The sequence below is a fragment of the Enhydra lutris genome, unplaced genomic scaffold, assembly GCF_002288905.1.
Source record: "Enhydra lutris kenyoni isolate GAN:26980312 unplaced genomic scaffold, ASM228890v2 scaffoldscaffold67, whole genome shotgun sequence".
Classification (NCBI taxonomy): domain Eukaryota; kingdom Metazoa; phylum Chordata; class Mammalia; order Carnivora; family Mustelidae; genus Enhydra; species Enhydra lutris.
In genome coordinates this window covers 7,368,086-7,385,553 of record NW_019154151.1, presented here as the reverse complement: position 1 = coordinate 7,385,553, position 17,468 = coordinate 7,368,086, and positions in this window count along the sequence as shown.

Below are 17,468 nucleotides of genomic sequence, written 5' to 3'. Positions count from 1 at the left end.
TAATCTCACAAAACAAACTGAGGGTTAATGGGGGGAGCGGGGTTGGGGGGCTGGGATTATGCACACTGGGGAGGGTATGTGCTATGGTGAGTGCTGTGAAGTGTATAAACCTGGCGATTCACAGACCTGTACCCCTGGGGATAAAAAGATATTATATGTTTATAAAAAATAAAATTAAAAAAAAAAGTCAGAAAAAAAAAAGAAATCTGTATGTCATGGTTGATATTCACAGGTGACAAGACTGGTTTGCATAACAAAGGAGACGGATCTGGATTATTCAAATAAAAAAAAACATCTTCCCTCCCTTCCCCTTACTCACACACACACACACACACACCACACTAAGTATGGGTTGTTTCTATTTTAATTATTTACTAAATGCTTTACCTCATATTTTGGTGATAGTCATAAGTATTAAATAAACTTGGATATAAAGCACTGATATTTTATAGAAACATCTATACATTGAGCTTGTGAAATGAAACATGAAGCTTATCACGGTATGTGATTTAGCAAGACACATATCTTAATTTTAGTCAGGAGAAGAAAAAATTATTAACAAAAATGTAATATCTAGTAAAATGTAACAAGTACAGCAAGATTAATTGACTACCTTAGATTAGATATTAGGTACTAGTATTAACTAAAACAATACAACATCTAAATCTTTTTTATACTATGTTAAGCATTTTAGCAGGTACATTATTCATTGCCTACAGAATCACATCACACTTTATTTCAGGAAATCTTCATACACCACTGTGAGGTAGGTATGAACATTACCAGAATTTTACAGATAAGAAACCTGAGACACAAAGAATATTGGGGTTAAATGACTTGTCTATAGTGGCAGTTATTGGAAGGCAGAATCATAAGAACAGGTCTGGAAATGGAAACGTGGGTATTTGCTGGGAATTATAAATTAGAGCAATGACAGAGGACCAGCAGATCTAGTTCTTCCCAATGCTAGTCAGGCCACTGATGGTTTATCAGTCTGTCTTTCTTTCAATTAACCATTGGCTATAATTTGTAGACAACTCCCTTTCGTAGTTACATGGATATTTCCTAGCAGCAGATTGTTTTAAAAAAACAGAAAGTCAATTGTGTATGACTTTTGACAATTACTGGGCATCTTACTAATCAGCTTTTCTTTTTTTTTTTTTCCTAAGATAATACTTTCTGAGATAAAGCAATTAAAATTTTTTCTAGAACTTTCTCAAAGAATGAAGCCAGATATTTAGATAGAAACTATTGATCACAGCTAGACAATGAAGAATGTAGAATAAATTAGTTTAAAAGAATAAATAATTTGGGAAGGGAACATTAAAAAATTACTATAACAAAGGATGAAATTAAAAGGCTCATTCTCTAAGTGTCAGAAGCAGTACCTTTAAAAAATTTCAAACACTTTTATTTTTTTTAATTAAATTTCATTTTTTTAGTTTCCAAAATTCATGGTTAATGCACCACACCCATTACTCCATGCAATATGTGCCCTCCATAATACCCACCACCAGGCTTACCCAACCCCCACTCCCCTCCCCTCCAAAACCGTCAGTTTGTTTCTCAGAGTTCACAGTTTCTCATGGTTTGTCTCTTCCTCCAATTTCCCCCAAATCACTTCTCCTCTTCATCTCCCAATGTCTTCTGTGTTATTCCTTGTGCTCCACAAGTAAGTGAAACCATGTAATAATTGACACTCCTTGCTTGATTTATTTCACTCAGCATAATCTCTTCCAGTCCTGTCCATGTTGACACAAAAGTTGTTCATCCTTTCTGATGGAGGCATAATACTCCATTATATACATGGACCATATCTCCTTTATCCATTCTTCTGTTGAAGGGCATCTTGGCTCTCACCACAGTTGAGCGACTATGGCCATTGCTGCTGTGAACATTGGGTAGAGATGGCCCTTCTTTTCACTACATCTGTATCTATGAGGTAAATACCTAGTAGTGCAATCACAGGGTCATAAGGTAGCTCTATTTTTAATTTCTTAAGGAATCTCCACACTTTTTTTGAAAAAAAAATTTAAAAAGTGGCTGCAACGACTTACATTCCCACCAACAGTATAAGAGGATTGCCCTTTCTCCACATCCTCTCCAACACTTGTTGTTTACTGTCTTGTTAATTTTGGCCATTCTAACTGGTGTAAGGTGTTATCTCAGTGTGGTTTGGATATGAAATCTCCCTGATGGCTAATGATGATGAACATTTTTTCATGTGTCTGTTAGCCATATTTATGTCTTCTTTGGAGAAGTGTCTGCTCATGTCTTCTGCCCTTTTTTTGACATGGTTAGCTGTTTTGTGTGTGTTGAGTTTGAGGAGTTCTATAGATTTTGGATATCAGCCCTCTATCTGTAGTGTCATTTGCAAATATCTTCTCCCATTCCATGAGTTGCCTCTTTGTTTTGTTGACTGTTTCCTTTCCTGTGCAGAAGCTTTTGATCTTGATGAAGTCCCAAAAGTTCATTTTCACTTTTCGGCTTTGGAGACATCTTGAAAGAAGTTGCTGTGATCGCTGTCAAAGAGGTTACTGCCTATGATCTCCTTTAGGATTTTGATAGATTCCTGCCTCACGTTGAGGTCTTTTCTCCATTTCAAGTTTATCTTTGTGTATGGTGTAAGAGAACAGTAGAATTTCATTCATCTACACATAACTGTCCAATTTACCCATCACCATTTATTGAAGAGACTGTTTTTTCCAATGGATATTTTTTTCCTGCTTTGTCAAGGATTATTTAACCATAGAGTTGAGGGTCCATATCTGGACTCTCTACTCTGTTCCACTGGTCTATGTGTCTGTCTTTTTACCAGTACTATGCTGTCTTGGTGATCACAGCTTTGTAGTAAACCCTGAAACCAGACAATGTGATGCTCCCAGTTTTGTTTTCCTTTTTCAACATTTCCTTAGCAATTCAGGGTCTCTTCTAGTTCCAAACAAATTTTATGATTGTTTGTTCCAGCTCTTTGAAAAATGCCAGTGGAATTTTGATCGGAATGGCCTTGAATGTATAGATGGCTCTAGGCAGTATAGACATTTTAACAATGTTTATTATTCCAATCCATGAACATGGAATGCTCTTTCATCTTTTTGTGTCTTCTTCAATTTCTTTCAAGAGTGTTCTGTAGTTCCTTGAGTACAGATACTTTACCTCCTTAGATAGGTTTATTCCCAGGTATCTTATGGTTCTTGGTACTGTAGTAAATGGAATTGATTCTCTAATTTCCTTTTCTTTATTTTAATTGTTAGTGTATAAGAAAGCATCTGATTTCTGTACATTGATTTTGTATCCTGCCACATTACTGAATTGCTGCATGAGTTCTAGTAGGTTGGGGGTGGAGTTTTTTGGGTTTTCCATATAAAGTATGATGTCATCTCCAAAGAGAGAGAGTTTGACTTCTTTGCCAATTTGAATACGTTTTATTTCTTCTTGTTGTCTGATTGTTGTTGCTAGGTCTTCTAGTACTATGTTGAATAATAGTGTTGAGAGTGGATATCCTTGTCATATTCCTGATCTCAAAAGGAAGGCTGTCAGTTTTTCCACATTGAGGATGAGTTTGCTGTGGGTTTTTCATAAATAGATTTTAGGAAGTTGAAGAATGTTCCCTCTGTCTCTATACTTTGAATCCATTTAATCAGGAATGGATACTGTATCTTGTCAAATGCTTTTTCTGCATCAATTGAGAGGACCATGTGGTTTTTCTCTCTTCTCTTATTGATTTGTACTATCACATTGCTTGAATTGAGAATATTGAACCACCCTTGCATCCCACCTGGTCATGGTGGATAATCTTTTTAAGGTACTGTTGGATCCTCTTAGCTAGGATCTTGTTGAGAATCTTGACATCCATATTTGTCAAGGATGTTGGTTTGAAATTCTCCGTTTTGGTGGGGTAGTTGCCTGGTGTGAGGATCAGGATAATGTGGGATTCATAGAAAGAGTCTGGAAGTTTTCCTTCTATTTCTATTCTTTGAAACAGCTTCAGGAGAATAGGTATTATTTCTTCTTTGAATGTTTGGTAGAATTCTCCAGGGAATCCATCAGGTCCCAGGCTCTTGTTTTTTGGGAGTTTTTTTTTTTTTTTTTATCACTGTTTCAATCTTGTTACTAGATATTGGCCTATTCAGGTTGTCAGTTTCTTCCTGATTCAGTTTTGGAAGTTTATAGGTTTCCAGGGTTGCATCCATTTCCTATAGGTTGCTTAACTTATTGGCATATAACAGTTGATTATAATTTCTGATGATTGTTTCTCTTTCCTTTGTGTTAGTCATGATCTTTCCACTTTCATTCATAATTTTATTAATTCGGGTCCTCTCTCTTTTCTTTTGGATTAGTTTGGACAATGGTTTATCGATCTTATTAATTCTTTCAAAAAAAAATCTTCTAGTTTCATTTATGTGTTCTATTGTATCTCGAGTTTCTATCTCATTGATTATTGATCTCTGCTCTAATCTTGATTATTTCCCTTCTTGTGTTAAGGTTGGCTTAATTTGTCTTTGATTCTCCAGTTCTTTAAGGTATAAAAAGGGCTGGTGTATTCTGTATTTTTCAATTTCTTTGAGTGAGGTTTGGACGGCTATGTGTTTCCCCCTTAAGAGCACCTTTGCCATATCCCATAGGATTTGGACCGATGTGTCTTCACTCTCATTGGTTTCCATGAATTGTTTAAGTTCTTCTTTGATTTCCTGGTTGATCCAAACATTCTTAAGCAGGGTGGTCTTTAGCTTCCAAGTGTTTGAATTCCTTCCAAAGTTTTTCTTGTAATTGAGTTCCAGTATCAAAGCACTGTGGTTTGAGAATATGCAGGGGATAATCTCAGTCTTTTGGTATCAGTTGAGCCATGATTTGTGACCCAGTATGTGGTCTATTCTGAAGAAAGTTCCATGTGCACTCAAGAAGAATGAGTACTCTGTTGTTTGAGGGTGGAATGTCCTGTATATATCTATGAGGTCCATCTGGTCCAATGTGTCATTCAATTCTCTCCTTTCTTTATTGATTTTTTGCTTGGATGATCTATTACTGAGAGTGGTGTGTTAAAATCCCCTATTATTAATGTATTCATATCAATATGACACTTTATTCTGATTAACAGTTGTCTTATATAGTTGGCTACTCCCATATTGGGAGCATAAATATTAACAATTGTTAGATCTTCTTGGTGGATAGACCCTTTACGAATGATGTAGTAGTGTCCTTCTTTATCTCTGACTACAGTCTTTAGTTTAAAACCTAACTTAACTGGTCTGACAATCACTACTCCAGCTTTCTTTTGAGGCCCATTGGCATGAAAGATGCCTCTCCATCCCTTCACTTTCACTCTGGATGTATCTTTAGGTGCCAATTGGGTCTCTTATAGACAGTATATGAACAGGTCCTGTCATTTTATCCAATCTGCAACTCTACTCCATTTTATGGGAGCATTTAGGCCTTTCACATTGAGAGTGATTATTGAAAGATACGTTTTGATTGACATCATGTTCCCTGTGAAGTCCTTGTTTCTATAGATTGTGCAAATTTCTGTTGTATGTCACTCTTGGGTTCTTTCATCTTTTATAGAACCCCCTTAATATTTCTTGTAGTGTCAGCTTGGTGGTCACATACTCTTTTAAACCTTGGTGGTCTTGGAAACTCCTTATCTCTCCATCCATTTTTAATGTCAGCCTTACTAGATAAAGTATTCTTATCTGCATGTTCTTCTCATTATTGCCCTGAATATGTCTTGGCAGCCCTTGCTGGCTTGCAAGGTTTCTGTGGACAGGTCTGATGTTATTTTGATGGACCTTCCTCTGCACATAAGGAATCTCTTCCCCCTAGTTGCTCTCAAAAGCTCTTGTCTAAAATTATGATTTATCAGTCTTGCAATCAAGTGTCCTGAGTTTTTTCTCTTTTTTTCTTGGGGGGGGGGGGGGGCTTTCTACTTCCAGGACAGGAATGCTGGTTGCATTCCCCAGATTCAGAAATTTTCATGGAGCATTTGTTCAACTATATCTTCTAGTCTTCTTTCTTTCTCCTCCCCCTCAGGGATTCCAATAGTTCAGACATTGGAACATTTCATGGCATCATTTATTTCCCTGATTCTTTTTTCATGGCTTCAAAGCTGTTTGTTCTGGGCCTCCTCCTGATCCTTTTTCTCTATCAGATTGTCTTCTAATTACTAATTTTATCTTCTGCCTTGGTTACCCTACCATTTAGAGTACTTAGATTAGATTGGATCTCATTGGTAGCATTTTTAACTTCTTCCTGGACAGCTTTCACTTCTGCCCTAATAAATTCCATGTTGTCACTAATGGTTTTCTGCATTCTAGCCATTACCTGGATAATTGTTAGCCTGAATTCCCTTTCTGATATACTGTTTATGTCCATATCCAATAGCTCTGATGGAGAGGGCACAGTCTCTGAATTTTTCCTCTGTTGGATGTTCCTTCTCCTACTCATTTTGGTGAGAGGTGGTTGAGGGGATGTGTAGTTGAATATATCAACTGTGATCCAGGCAAGGTGCACTCTGGAACACTTTTGTGCAATCAGAAGTCCCCGCCAAAAAGAAAGAAAAAAGAAAAAAAAAAAGAGAGAGAGGGCAAGAGAGACAGGAAAAAAAAAAAAAAAAAGAGAAGACCCAGCCAGAATGGGCCCCAAAGGTAAGATTTATAAGGTATACAAACAAAAACAAACTAACAGAAAGACTGACACAAGTAAATGACAAGAAAAATAAAAAAGAACCCAGCCAAAATGAACCCCAAGTATAAGATTTATATAATACCAGAACAAAAACAAATAAACAGAAACACTGACAGAAGATAAAGGTGAGAGGGTGGTTATAAATCCTCAATATAGGCAAGGAAAGTTATTTTGATTCTTCCTGGGTGTATCTTGATATCTTTGTTAAAGGACTCAACTTTCCAGAACTAAAGGGAGATTAAATATTTATTTATATATAGGGGTTTATATATAGGGGGTAGTATTGATTAGGGAAAGAGGATTACCTTGAAGCTTATATCTATATGTATGTATAAAAAATAAAATAGAAAATAAAGAGAAAAGTACAGGTATATGTATGAAAACAGTTCAAGTTAAAAGGTTATCATGAAATATGTTGTTTTAAACCTCTAGTTGTAATAGTAAGTAGGTTAAAAAATTAAAAAAGAACAAAAATAGTGAGAACGAATTTTAAGAAAAAGTTGTATCTATGAAATATACAGGTTCTAGGCCAATTCTGGGAGCTTAATATATTGTTTTCCCCTGATATTGTGATTTTCCTGTTTTATGGGGACCCTGTGGTGGTCGTCCTCTCATTATTTTACCTGGCTTTCTGGTGGAGAGGCCTTCAATGTTGTTTTTCTGGCAGTCTTACTTGGGTTGAGTCCTCTTGCTCCCTATCAAGTTGTGGAAACTGGTTTTTCAGGCTTTTGTTCTCTGAAGGTTTTTTGGTCCCCCCCCCTCCATTTGGTGGCTTTATGCAGCTTTTCAGAGGTTTAGTGGAAAGCATACTGCACCCAGACCTCAGAAGGCAGCCTCAGTTTGGTCCCATCTGGGTAGTCCAGAACACACAGACTCCCCCTCTGCAAACCTGTTGAGCTGTGCAACCTCCCACAGGCAGAGCACATCCCCAGGCACCATCTCAGGGGGTACCCAAAGAGCCAGCTTGTTTCTGTGCTCCTCTGCCACTACAACCATGAGCGATATTGGTCCATGGAACCCACTTCCAGTGCCTGCCTTTGCTGGGACTGCTGTCTGTGATATTTCCATCAGGTCTGGTCTGGGAGTATCCAGATTCTCAGCCAGTCCTAGAGATCACCAGGTAGCACCTGCAAGGAGCATTCTCAGGAGCAGGTGGGGAGCACAGTTCAGACCCCAGTTGCACAGTGAGCAGAGTGCAAAAGGCTGTGGTTCTAGAGAACCCTCACCAGGTACCCTTATGTGGGGGTGGGAGTGTGCCTTGAGCAGTGGTGCAAGCCATGGAACCCTGGGGCCTCTGGGACCAGGAACTGGAGGCTCTGCCACCGACCACACTCTCTCTAGTATGGGTGGTTTCCAGAGGTGGCCAACCTGGGTCCGTGGGCTTAGGCCTGTGCCTGTGACTGCCCAATTCCACCAGTTGCCCTTTAAGATCTTTTGTTCTCTTTGAGTGCTTTTAACTAGACTCCAAGTTAATGCTGGTCCCCAATCACAGGGTACTTTCATATTGGGGTATTGTTTTCCAATGGGCTTTCTGGTGGCTCCCTCCCCCTCTGTTTATACTCCGGTATTAATCTGATTGTTTCCAGTACACTTTACCTCTCCACTGGTGTCTTCTCCACTGGCGTAGAGATCCAGAAGTGTATAATCCTACATCTCAGGCTGGTTTCATGTGTGTTCAGAGTGTTCTGGTAGATAATTAGCTCACTTTAGGGGACTGGTTGAAACAGGGTCTCCTACTTCTCCACTGTCTTGCCCCTTTCCATCCAACAATCACTTTTGTTTTTTCTTTTTTTTTTAAGATTTTATTTATTCATTTGACAGAGATTACAAGTAGGCAGAAAGGCAGGCAGAGAGAGAGGAGGAAGCAGGCTCCCAGCTGAGCAGAGAGCCCGATGTGGGGCTCGATCCCAGGACTCTGAGATCATGACCTGAGCTGAAGGCAGAGGCTTTAACCCACTGAGCCACCCAGGCGCCCCCAACAATCACTTTTCTAAAAGTAAATTATACTTTCCTCTTGCTGATCCTCTGTGGCTACCATTTTTATGATTTCTCCAACCTATTTTGCCCATGCTTGATGGTAGAATAAAATATAACTAATGTTTTTTTTTTTTTATTTTTAAACCAAATTCACTTTACAGAGGGGATAATGATGGCTGAAAGTTTATTCTGTTCTAAAAACAAGTTTTAATCCAGGTCATAGATATGTCTCCTGAGCTCAAGAATTGTAATCAGGTTTTTGCTGTATTCTAGCACAATGAATAATAGAAACAAGAGATTTCTTTGATCTCAGCTTTATCTTGGAGTCTTTTAATTCAAGTTATACTCAGTTCAAATTATTTGATATGAAATATTTCAGCTACAGAGCCTTCATCTGAAGTTCCTGATATTAATAACATTACTTCAGTTCTTTCCTCCCTGTTCCCTCCTCCCAACCTCAAATAATTTTTTGTAATCCACTCACCCTTAGAATTCACATCAAAAAGTTAAAAAAAAAAGTGAAGATAGAATTGTTCTTAATGTCAACTAGATGTTCCATCATCTCTGTAAAGGCAAGATAATAATCTTCCAACAATTTCCAGATTGATTATAATTTCCTTATATCCCTTTAAGGCACTCAATGCACTTTCTACAAAGTGAGCTAAGTCAGTTCAAAAATGATGATGATAATAATAACAATAATAATATCAACAGAAAGAGCAGCAAACTGTTAATAGAACTCATTACATTCCAGACACTCTTAAAAGTATTCAACAAAATGAACTTTTTAAATAGTTAACAGGAGATAGAAACAAAAGCAGTGGCAACAGATTATAATCTTTTGCCAGTTCTTGGATGTAGGTGGCATTCAACATTAGCTGTCCTCAGCAAAAGATCTGGATTACTTACAATTGTTCCCCTCAAAAGGAACTTTATTTGATGTTATGACACCAGTCCTAATAGAAATGAGTAAGTCAGGGGTGCTCGGGTGGCTCAGTCAGTTAAGCATCTGCCTTTGGCTTGGGTCATGATCCCAGGGTCTTGGGATAGAGTCACACAATGAGCTTCTTGCTCAGTGGGGAATCTGCTTCTTCCTCTTTCTGCTGCTACCCCTGCTTGTGCTCTCTCTCTCTCTCTCTCTGTCCCCCTGGCAAATAAATAAATAAATAAAATATTAACAAAAAAGAAATGAGTAGGTCAAATAGGGTTATATGCAGGGATAGTGCAAGACAATAATGAGTCTTCAACTGCTTACAGGGAAGTCTTCTATAGCTTTTATTAAGCTTTTTATTATTACTCTTTTCTCTTATGTGATTACAAATAAAATACCAAATACCTGGATGATAAAGAACATAAAAGACAGATATAATTTCAGAAATAATTCAGAGAATGTCCATTGGTAAGTAATCAATTTACTCCAATAGGCACCTCTTTGGTAGCTAACTTTCCTCAGCTAAGTCCTTACTGTTTTTGACTTGTTACACTTTGAATGAGTACACAGGGAAAAACAATGTTGTCCCTGCACTGTGGTGAAATCCAGTCTAAAAAAACTTCTTCAAGGATAATAACTTTTTATCTATCACACTAGAACTTTTTTCACCTTAATGTTGCTAGAACTTTAACTCTACAATTTTTCTCATTTGGTGTATTTCCCTGTTCTAAATGTTATTCTTTGAAAGAGGAAATAAGAAGGGGCTAGCATGTCCTTTGCCAGCATGTTCTAAAACAACAACAACAAAAACATTTCTCAGATCAGTCTGAGTCCTCCTTATGCCCTCTACCCTATTTGGGACAATATATCAACTAGAACCTGTAGTATTATTTATATCGAAGATATATAGACCATAGAACTCACTTGGTGACTTTATAGAACACAATGTTCACTGTGTGCTTAAAAACAAAATGAAACAACAACAACAAAAAACTTGCTTTTGAAGCAAATAAAAGAATGGCTTAACCTTTTTTCCCCCCACCATGGTGCACTTTAATATCCTTGAAAAGATTTTGAGTCTCCAGCCTGTTATGGCAAGCTTAATAGAACTGCTTGGAAGTATCATATTTGATAGCTACTTATGTCTTCAACTAAGAGAAAGTCTCTTCTTTTTCATGACATCTCTCCTCTTCAAGATCCTTAAGTATGAGCCACTGCAATTATACAATACTCTTAACCCAAGTATAGAATATGTCAGTATCAGAAGAGAGCACATATAAAGGTGGGGACAGAATCTGGGGCAAGAGGAAAAGCTAAATTGAGGAGCAAAAGACCAGAATGGCTACATTTTCTAAGAAAATAATGTTATATTCTTCATGTTCCTAGTGCAGGATGTTGTTATATGCTTATAAATGTTAACTATGTTCTAAGTGAACTTAAGCCTACATAAATCAATTTTCTCAATATGAAAAGTTGAATGCATGAGAAATATATGTGATATGTTTTGATAGAGGTGAGTGATCAAAAGCAAAACCTACTTTTAAGAAGATAAATGATCAGTATGGCATATTATTATAGAGCAGATTTTAGAGGCAAAAGTATATGAAATATACAATTTGGATGGAAGGGTCATTACATAAAGTATGCTGTTGAAAAGATAAAGTTGAAAGACCCATATGGTCCTGAAAACTCACCTGTAATGAGCAGTAAAATAATAGGTCATTATCTGTTGATATTAAGTTTAGGAAATTCATAAACTCATGTAGGTTTCCAAAAAAAATGAGCACAAAGAACCATATTTCTCTGTATGGGAATTGAAGAGCTGTTGAAAACCTGAAAGTGCAGTAGGATAAATAATAAATTAAAAAGCTGCTGACTTAGGAATGAGATCCCGTCTTCCTATCAAGGAAAAGCAAATGGGTAGCTGAAGGGGGGGATGGCAAAATTTTGTAAGATAGCCCTGAGAATATGAAATTGAGGAATTTTATATGAATGGAGGGGACAAACTGCTATACACAGGAATTAAATTATAACAGCAACACAAAACTTAAGGTTATTTTTAGTCATATGTAGCAAAAGATTACAGTGCACCTGTACCATTTTGGGGAGAAAATACTTGCACAAAACAAACCCATGTGTGCAAATGCATATTGATAATCAGTGTAGCATACTATCATCTTACATTAGCAATAGTATGTTGTTTAGGGGACAAGCAAGTATTTTCAAATGTCCTTTAAAACCTTTGCTCTGTATTCTCCATGGAGCAAAACTAACATTCTTAAACTGTGTCAGTGTTTTAGTCTGCAGAGTTCCCCCCTCCTGCATTAGGGATTTGGATTTCATGCTCAGAGAGAGCCAAAGCAGATGGGAAATATTCAGAGTTTGGAAAAACAAGGAAGCTTCAATTAATGAAATGCTGGCAGGCAACCTCTATAGTGCACATTTTACTCCCAAATACATTTTGTTTGTGCATACACACTCATGCTTATGATTTCTTTTACCTTTTAAAAAGATAATTGCACTTTAATAATAAAAGAATGTTTCTGAACAGAATTCAATATATGTTATGTCCTAGCAGTTTAATTTAGAGGTAACAAAGGGGTAAGTATGCAAATCCAATTTCAGAAACAAAGATGAACTACTGACATATTTGGTAAAGTCAAGTCCAATTTGAAAACCAACCAGTCTTAATTAATTATGTGTGGCAGACTTTTAATTAAACTTAAGCTTAATATTATAGAGGACAGGGAAAGAGCTATCTGTGAGTAATGTATGTCTGTGGAGGGGGGAGGAGTGTAATGAAGAATACATTTTGGTTCTCAATTGTGGAAGTTGAAGAAGGTATTTGATAGGTTTTATCAAAGGGAGTTGAAACTTTTGTTACATTTCCTCTCAATGGTAGGATTACATTAGTTCTTGGTTCTAAACCAGATTTCAGGGCAACTACAGGACATAGAATTATAGAATACATAATAGTATAACAATGTTAGAATTCAAACAAATCTTTCCTATGGAATTTTTTATTGTTTCATATACTTATAGGAGCATAATGTGAAGGAGACATAAGTTTCCAGGAAATAGATTTAAGAAAAATATTTCTGATTAAATAATATATTTTATTATGAGAAAATTAAATAAATAACATAGTTTTATAACTATATGTGTCTTTTTCTAACATTTTATTTTATTTTTTATTCTTATTATTTATCTGTTTATTTAATTTATTTTTTAGTGTTCAGTGTTTTAATTTAGGGTTTTTAGTGTTTAGTGTTTTAGTTGCATTAATTGCATATAACACCCAGTGCTCATCACCACAAATGCCCTCCTTAGTACCCATTGTCTGGTGTCTTTAAAGACAATTAGGAAGGTTTGAGGAATTAGTTTGAGAAGTGAGAAGAGACCACCTATTCTGTGCACATTGTTATGGGTAGTGAAGTTGTGTCATCTATTACTCTGGTAAGCATGTCAATTCTATAAGGCAGCCATCTCTGCATATACAAACTCTGTCTTAAATTCCACACTATGGATAAAGTCCTATTTCAAAGGAGAAGAATATAGAAAGTACTAAGTGCATAGATACATGAAATTGATACTCCAGAATGTGCCAGGTGAAAATATGTAGGTCATAGCCTTCAAGATAAGTCACTCTTAAAATAATACTTCCTTTAATTTGAATCCTGAAGGCAGCTATATATTTCAGAGAGGAAAGTGTTAACAAATGGTGAACAAACAACTAGAGAAGATGACAGAGGCAAAGGGCTGACCTAGTAGAAGCCAAAGGGATAAGCAGGAGGATAGCTCTAAAAATCTGTATTAAAAGAATAGAAACAAATATAAAGTTAGTGCATCAAGGATAAATGGAAACAATAAGCTTTAATATCAGAGCTTTTATTACAAATGAAAAAAAGTAAATACGCTAAGAACTGTACATAAGATGAAGAAAGAAATATGACTTGGAGAAATGGAAACTTCCAAATCAATTAGCAGTGTATCAGGGCAAATGGACCCTATTTTTGAAGAATATGAAACTTCTTGAAATTAGCAAGTCATTGGTTGGTGGTCATATTCACCGAACAATATTTATTATTCATTTCTGAGCTTCTGACACTTCTTTTTAAGATGCTTCCATACAGAAGTGGCATCTCTGCACATTGATCTTCTATTTTACACTAGTTGTTCTGGCCTTTTTGTTGTTTCAGTCTTTGAAATCACATAGCTTTTTATGTGATAGGAAATACTCCAAAAGGCAACTTGCAGGATGATTGCTGTGTAAAAAGGGTTAAGATTGAAATAATGCCTCCTCTTTGTTTAGCAGTAATGTCTCCACTTTGTTCAGTACACATTTACTTTTTGAATTCATTCCGCTAAGAATTTTGTCTCTGGCTTTCGTGTTATAATCCTCTATTCTCTTCTATTCTATTATCAGTTTGACAATAAATGTTGCTAACTTTCATAGAAAACTCTGAAATTCAGAGGAAAGTTAACTTTTTCTCTGCCTTAAAGGAAGCCTTGGTCTGTCAGTTAACAGAAAGAATGATTTCATTGAGATAATGGATTAATATTTTAACTGGTTAGATATAATTGTTCAAAAAATGAGATTTTACAAAAATGAGAATAGTCAAAGGTGATTGTTATTCTTGTTTTAATTTCAGGAAGAACAGTCACTGTATTTTCCTCTATTTTTAGATTTATTACAAATTTATTCTCTTGCTATCAGGATTAAGTAACAGATACTTGCAAAAGTGGTTTTGATGATTTAGCAACATTTTACATAGCAAAACAATTCACCAAATAAATTTCTACAATCAGGTATGGAAGACAGACAATTAACTTGTCCAGTGATTAAGTATTGAGAAACAATAAACATATTATTCAGAAACAGCTTTTTTCTTTCTCTCAATATTGTTAAAGAGATCTACTTAAGCAATTATTCAAAGGCAGTAGGAGTGAAATGCAAAAGCTTTAATGGGAAGAGAAACTGTGCTTTATATACCATTATATAAAAGCCCTGCCATGTTTCTTCAGGACTAATATCTTGGAATACCTCCAGTCATGATTAACTATATCAAAGTCCATCCGCCATCTATGTTCATATCACAATCATGCCAAGTCTAGGGAGAGTATAGGGATGGGAGAAGATAAGCAGATGCTCATAAATAAGGTTTCTGTGAAAAGCTATAATGCAAGGGCATTTGCATTTTAGAAAAAAAGTCCTCAATCAAAAGTTTCGCAAACATTGTAAAGCATCACATAGTACTCTGCATGAGCATCTAAATTCATTTAACTAACAGATTGCTTTTATCCATTAAAATAAAAAATACTTTAATATGTCAATTGGAATTACAGTGGTGCTGTTTGCCAGTGATACAAAAAAAAATGTCCAGTTACCCTTTTAACCTTAATCTCAGCAACAGAATAAAATATTCTTACATATTTGACAATTTTTAATTATTACTGTTTTTTCTGAAATTTAAGGAGTTTTGAAAGGAGCACAAAAAAATTTCCCATGGCACTTTTATGTTCAGAAAGTTGTGAAGATTTTGGGAGAATGTCTGATCTTGATAGTATTCCAGCTTACTTTTGAGAGTCATGAAAGAGCTCTTTAGTTTGGGGAAGTTTTATATTCTTAGTGAACACCCATTCTCCAGAGTCCCAGACGAAATGGAGCCAACATTGACTCTTCAGAGTATTTTTTTACCCATAGTCCTTTGTGATCAGTGACTTTGAATGAAAACCATTTAATATTATGAATTTATGCATATGCAAATGTCAATATATTCCCTTCCAAAGTCAAACCAAAAACTATTGTTAATAATTATTTTCTCACTTTCTGGACAGATCATATGTTCTAATTGTCTGTTGATTTAAATTATTTTAGAATGTTTTTCTTTAAAGTTAAGTTCCAAAATCACATAAGCAGGGTATTTTAAAGCATTTTAGACTTCTTAAATGTATGTTGGAAGTAGAGAATGTTAGGAATTAAGTAATCCATATACATTCCTGGAAACTACTTAACTGGGGCCTGCTGCAGTCTTTACACATGTCAAAGAGACTCTTGAGAATATAAATATTTTCCCAGGGCATCAGAGTATAAGCCAGTGGATATTGATGGGTAACAAGGATGGTGGCTCTTAGGGGAAACTGAGTGACCTTATTTTCCTTATAACCTATCAGATGTGTGTTCTCATATATTTCACTATTTTTTTTTCAATTGCTGACATTAACTCCAGTAGACTCCAACATTCTGTGGGGATTCTCATTTTGTATGATCAGTTTTCTCTGAAATTCTGTACTGGCTCTCACATATGTCAGGCTCTTTTGAGTTAATAGTAGAATTTTAAATAGCAAAAACATTTAAATGTGCAAACTAGTGCTTTAAAGATCCTTATATTCGTTGCCTGGGTAGATTAGTCCTTAAGCGTCTGCCTTTGGCTCAGGTCATGATCCCACAGTCCTGGGATCGAGTCCCACATTGGCTCCCTGCCCGGTGGGAAGCCTGCTTCTCCCTCTCCCACTCCCCTTGCTTATATTCCCTTTCTTGCTGTCTCTCTCTCTGTCAAATAAATAAATCTTAAAAAAATAAAGATCCTTACATTAACTTAATAAAATTTATGCTTTAATGGGAGACATTGATCAGTAGTCATTGAGATAAGTTAAAGGATACTCTAGTGTCACAAACTACAGGTTTAAAAAAAAATATTCCAGGTCTAGCATTATTATAATCTTTATCATCACTATCTTCATAAACTTTTATTTACTGAGCACACACCATGTGTTTGATATTATACTAGAAGCTTAAAGAACATATGCAGTAATACTCAAAATATACATTTATTCATGCAAATTAGGGACTTTTGTGTATTAGGAACTGAATCAGAAACACGTATACCAAAAACTATTGAATAGTAAAATATCAGATAAAATGACAGTAGAGAATGTTATGGAGTTTTTAGTATAGTTTTGTATTTTCTCTAAATACTTCACCTTTTTTGGGCAAGAGTTACTGGTAAATGTGCTGGGTCTGAGCAGTCAGGTGAGGAAGAAAAAAGAAATAAAGAATAAGGAAGTAAATTGTGGGAGGTGTAAAGGAAAGACAGTATAAGAGGAAGGTACAAATTCTATGCAGTACAGGTTCCACCAGAACTTCCTTTTCCTTTTCCTGATAATTTATTTTTTATTTCCAGTTAGGCACAGTCTTCTAGGTACTGCTTTTGTGACTACTGTCTCTGATACCCATACAACCATCAAATACTCTGGCATTAATAGGGAACAATGGATGGAAGAATGTTTCCCTGGGAGCTTGTACCCAGGAAATTCTATTCTATTATTCTATTATTTGATATCAGATCTGGACCAGTCCTGAGAAGCATTTTTTTCTTAGATTTTGTAAACAACATTTGAGTGGTTTGGGGGGCAGCATGTAATAGAAAGAGAACAGACTTTAGAGTCAGTCAAATCTTGGATCAAAGTCAGGTAATGTAACCATGAGCAACTTAGTTAAACTTGCTTAGTATCAATCAGTTTCTTTATCTGAAAATTGTCAAGATATAACAAAAAATAACACCTATCTAAGACAGAGATCATTGGGATTCATCATAATAACAATGCACAATGCTAAACCTAGTGCAGAGAATATAGTGAAAACTAAGTAAATACTAGTTCTAGTACATGGATTTTAATTTAATTATCTTTAGGTAGTCTGTGAATTAATCACTTAAATGTTTATACATGTAATTAGGTAATGTCCACATTTTTATTTCTGTTGTGAATGAATATTTTAGTTATAGTATCTAAAAGACTGAACATGAAGAGGATAATAGCTTTGTATTAATTCTGGTAGTTTTTTTCCCCCTGGGTAAAAAGTAAAAAGGATGAGATC